This window comes from Pimephales promelas, chromosome 3 (genome assembly GCF_988280905.1).
Source record: "Pimephales promelas chromosome 3, fPimPro1.hap1.1, whole genome shotgun sequence".
Taxonomy (NCBI): Eukaryota; Metazoa; Chordata; class Actinopteri; order Cypriniformes; family Leuciscidae; genus Pimephales; species Pimephales promelas.
Genome location: NC_142771.1, coordinates 39,464,824 through 39,470,188, shown reverse-complemented (window position 1 = coordinate 39,470,188; position 5,365 = coordinate 39,464,824). Strand labels below are relative to the sequence as shown.

General features: G+C 38.6%; 1 pseudogene across 1 annotated transcript; it reads right to left on the bottom strand.

Moving 5' to 3' along the window:
* Positions 1-252: 252 nt before the first annotated feature.
* Positions 253-2,106, bottom strand: LOC120485550 (Ig lambda chain C region pseudogene; annotated as a pseudogene). The gene is made up of 2 exons (XR_016151334.1): positions 2,055-2,106; positions 253-644 (listed from the first exon to the last, which is right to left on the bottom strand). The product of XR_016151334.1 is annotated as an Ig lambda chain C region pseudogene (transcript).
* Between the last annotated feature and the right edge of the window lie 3,259 nt (positions 2,107-5,365).

Genomic DNA, 5,365 nt, shown 5'->3' with positions numbered 1-5,365 from the left:
CCATCTAATATTTAATATTAATTTCTTGATGCAGACCACCCAATTAGATTAGAGAGGATACATTATATTACAAGAATATTTATAGGAATATTTGTACTTCTAAACACTGATAACGGCAGGATATAAAACAGTAAATGGTTAAAAACAATTTTTTCTTCAAATCACACAAACGGACTGAAAGTCAGACACAATATTATTGATTTTATTTCAGTTATAACAGAACATCATAAATGCTCTTGTGTGAATGAAGTCAGAGAAGCAGAAGAGACACGTCGTCCGCCAGAAGGATGAAGCAGAAGCCAGAGGAGAGACTGAGCGGATCTACTGATCTGAACACTGATCTCTCCTCAGGTGTGCAGTGACTGCAGGCTGGCCGCTCCGTGTGGCCTCACAGCTCACTGAGACGCTCTTCATCCACTCCTGCTCAGAGAGAGTCAGGCTGCTGCTCCAGCTGTACAGAGCATTGTCCTTCTGCAGGAGCCCAGCGCTGCTCTCCTGAGCCCTGCTGCTGCCGTCCACCTTCCAGCTCAGGCTCCAGTCTGACGGCAAGCCCTCGCTGGCCACACACAGCAGTGTCGCTGTGTTCAGAGAGGAGATCTCTGCACTGGACGGGGGCAGGATGGTCACTTTAGGAGGAGTGTTGCCTGAGAGAACAAGACAAACAACTCACTCAACAAACAGCTTCAGTTATTAGAGATTAAAGTCACAGAAAACATTCTTACCTTCAACTTAAACAGACAAACTAATATAATAAAAGGCCACTTAAGTGTAATTAAAGATACTTTCATGACTATGTTTCTTAACACACTTAAGTACGCTTTAAAGAAGTGCACTTATTTTGATGTATTGAAAAGCGTAAAGCACTCTGTAGACTACTTCATTACAGTTTTAACTCTTGTGTGTTATTTGATATTACAAGTTAATATATTTTAAATGTACTAAATTGCAGCTTCATCTTTACAAATGTGTAATCACAAACTTATATACATGATGGGCACGTTTCAATAGAAATTACATTAAAGTATCTTTTAGTGTACAAAAAATTTCATTTTAACCATATTTCAAAGACAATAATGAATTATGAAATTACATATACAGATGTAATTAAGGCTAGCTTAAGTAGGTTAAAAAGCACTCTAAAGTTTAGATAATTGCATTTCATGTAAACTTAAGCCAACATATATTTTCTTTTCAATTACATGCTATTAAGTGTCTGAAAACACATTTTGGTTCACACTGAAGTAAAATGTTAAAGCATATTATTATTTTGTAATAAGTAAAAGTATCCTAAATTGCACTTTTTTCCAGAAGAGAGGTGTAAAACATATTCTAAATTGCATTTTATATTATAACTATACATTCTAAATTATTTTAAAATAAATCTTGAAAATAGAAATTCTATAAAATGTATTACAATATCTGTTTTTCAAAACACACATTTATATTTCATGAATGAGTTTTACAACTGTTTTATTTAAAAGTAGGTTGAAAATCTATAATAGCGTATAGTACATTTTGAATACAGAAAAGTTGGGTATTTATCTATGAACAGTGTGCTTGGATTTATTTTGTTAATTTATATATTTTATTTTCAATTATTTATATAATTAATATATTTATTCTATGTAGTATGTCACATTTCAAAAACATATTCTTCTCTTGCTCTTATAGCATGTCAATATTAGCAAATGTATCTCTTTTACAGGTCTGCATTTCCCAAAAGCATCGTATAAGACTCAGTTGATCTTAGAGACCATTGGTGGCAATTATTGTTCCACGATCAACTTAAGCTTACGAAGCTTTTGGAAACGCAGCCAGTGTCAATAATGGTGAAAATATTCAAATCTTTTTTTTTTTTTTTTTGTAGTTATGAGTTTTGTTGTATGTCTGTATTATCATCTCTCACATATAAACCTACACTATATTTACTGTAAGCATATCAAATAGATTATTTTTGTTCCACAAGACAAAGAAAAACATTCATAATGTCATAAAATATATAACTAAATATGACAACACTGTACTGAATTAAAATGATTTAAATATTTACTTACTGCCAACATCCAGTCTGGTGCCGCCGCCGAAAGTGAACCACAGTGATCCACACTAATAGAGCAGACGTACAAAAACCTGCTGAACGCTTCAGTAGCTGCACTGTTCACTGCATCTCCAAAACAACATCTTTCTGTTCATTTAGTGTTTAGTGTCAATCACAGGTCAATAAAAAATATATTTCATTTAAAAAAGGAAAAATGTTGTAATATATCATTCCATGATTAATTAAACACAATCTAAACTACATTTGATTCACTGAAGGTCAACTACTGAATGATTATTTTATCATCAGCATATCCTTGGAAAACTCTTGAGAAATATAGTTGATACTGATATTAAATATTACAGTAAGTGTAGAAATTACATTTGATGACTAAATTTGAAACTGAATATTATTTTTTATTTAAATCAGTGTGTCGGATTTCCTCGTGAAAGGAAGCAGCTTTGAATATGTGCAACACCCCTTTGTTTAAGACGGACTGTCGGCCGGTCAGGACTGTAAACAGCAGGTCTCGTCTGTTCTCACTCATTCTCAGCAAAGATGACTGCAAACGCTCTGATTATCTGCTCTCTACTGCTTTCTCTCGCTGGTGAGATTAGTGTTGAACATTCAGAGCTTTTTCAGAAGTGCTTTATAAATGTTGTGTCATTCTTCTCATGTATTGTGTGTTTGACTGTAACACTGACTGATGTGCTGTGATGGCAGGTTGTTTTGCTGAGATCATTCTGACTCAGAGTCCATCCGCGAATCTGGCGTCTGTGGGAAGCAGCGTCACTCTCAACTGCGGGTCCAGCAGTTCTAGGTTTCAATCCAGTTTAGCCTGGTATCACCAGAAACCCGGACAAACACCCAAACTTCTGTTTTATAGTGTTGGTAACAAAGTGTCTGGAGTTTCTGAGAGATTCACTGATGGGAGATCAGGAACAAACTTCATGCTCAATATTAGAAATGTCCAGCCTGAAGATGCAGGAGATTATTACTGTCAGCAGCATTATGACTATCCATTAACACAGTGATACACAGCCGTACAAAAACCCCTTCAGTGAAAGAGGAACTGCTGATTTAGACACACACCGCACACATAATACACTAAGAGCCGGTTTTTAATGTTCAGAAAAAACAAAATCTGGGAAAAGATTTACAAAACGTTCACTGTAAAAAAATTAAATAAATAAGTTTAGCTAAAATAAAACTTACTGTCAAGGCAACTAAACAATGTTTAGAATTTTGCAATGCAAGCGTATATATTCTTGCTTTTCATAATCAAGCTACACAACATAATTAGCCTCGTAAAGCAGCACTATGTAACTTTTTCAACCTTTATAATATTTTTCCAAAACTCTTGAGATGGTACATCGACTTACAATAGGTTAAATGACAGGTTTGCCATAGCCTGACGTGGTCTGTATCGCTTTTGCACTCTGTAACTTCGTGGAGCGGATAGGAACCCGAGCACAAAAAGAACTACAAAATTCGACTGCTTTACGGCATAAATCACTTCCCCCACTTCCTCAAATACCGACGCGAGAGCCCAACAAGCGTTTTTTTACCTCTGTATGTTGTTATGGCTGAAGCAGCAAGTAAAACCAAGATGCCAAAAGTCCTCCTTCTACTGTCCTCCTTTTGTTGGAGGACAGTAGAAAGAGAAAAAGGAAGAGGGGCAAAATAAAAGGCTGGACGTAAGATGTGAGAACTCCTTCCTTCTGCAGAGTTCGGGGGTATCGCTTGTCAACAAATGCACGTGTGTATTTCCTAGTGTAACCATGACAGATTTTACAACAGTAGTTCAAGACAATACTGTTTCCCAACTGTAGGGGGACCCCAATATCAAAATTTAGTAAGATAATGCTGCTTTAAAACGTTTAGGTTATAGTAACCTCTGAAGAGGATCAGGCATCTGGGCCCAGTGGTTCGGGTCCGGCTCGTGCTGAGGCACTGCGGAGACTCGGATCATGGGGTTCCCAGATGGAGCTCGATGACGAGTTTGAGGGAGGTGTTTCTCTCTCACGGTGTCAGAAGCTCGCGAGGGTGAGTTGCTGGACGAGGATGTGTTATCTCTTACATCCTCTAATCCTGCAGCGAGAGCTCTGCTGACACCCAGCCCGAGCAACACAGTCTCATCCCAAAAAGTCATATAACTGACATCTTGGGACGTTGCTTCAGCTGCTGTGGGAGTGCGTGAAGGAAGGAGCGGTTCGCGGCAGGCTGGATTAGCGGTTCCTTTCTGGCCATAATTCCCAGCTCCCATGAGCCTTCCAGTCCTTCCTGATCTGCATACTGAGATCAAGAAGTCATGGAAGGACCTATATTCTGCAAACATCCATCGTCAGCAACGAGCAAACCACACTGATGTCGAGGGGATGCGTTAACATGGGTAGGCTATGTGTCGATGCCCCCAATCGACTTGACGTTCACAAACTATCTCGTGTTGGAGACGCATCGGCACTAAAAGCTCTGGCCCTGCTATCTAAGCCACTCAAGATGACATCTCGCTTGAACAGCAGGGCAATCACGGCAGGAGGTCAGACTGGGGCTTCCTCACACACTCTGTCAGTGTTACAGGCATACCGAGTCGACCTGCTGAAGAATTTGGATCGGGGCAGGGTCTCTCCCCTGATACAGTGGACGAGCTGCGCTCACTTTTAATAGTCCAGTCATTTTAAGCCAAAATGGGGGTCAACCTAGAACACATTGCAACAGAAGAAAACTCAAATAATTTTGTATCCACAATGTGTCCTGAGTAAGGGGAAAAAAGCCCAGAAGAATTTCATTGGGGGAAGTTTTTATTTTTTTGGTTGAAACTTTGAATCAATTGAAACAATTGATTCGCAAAATGATTTGTTGTTTCGAAGCCCCCAAAACGCGATACGCTGGTGACCCCTGCTGGTCATGCATAAACATACACAAAAACACAGTGCGCAATACGCAAATGTTTTAAAGAAAGTGTATGCCATTAAAAATTATACCATTAAACGAAGTGTAGTCTGTAAAATGTGTTATTTTGTTAAATTATAGGATTAAAATATTGTTTTGAATCATGCCAAGACTACTCTCCCTTAATACAGATTACAGAAATCAGGTAAAAACCATAAAGACACAGGTTCATAAACTAAACATTTCGGGAACGTTTGAAAACAGTTTAAGCAAGTCTCGTTTATTGAAATAACGTGACTTTAGCAGTTTGACACACGACACCTGCTCCGAATCACTGGTTCAAACCAAATGATTCTCAAAGGATTCGAAGCTTCACGAAGCAGTGATTCATCCACACGCGCCCGCCACTAGGTGTCAGCAGTGACGTGCCGTGCG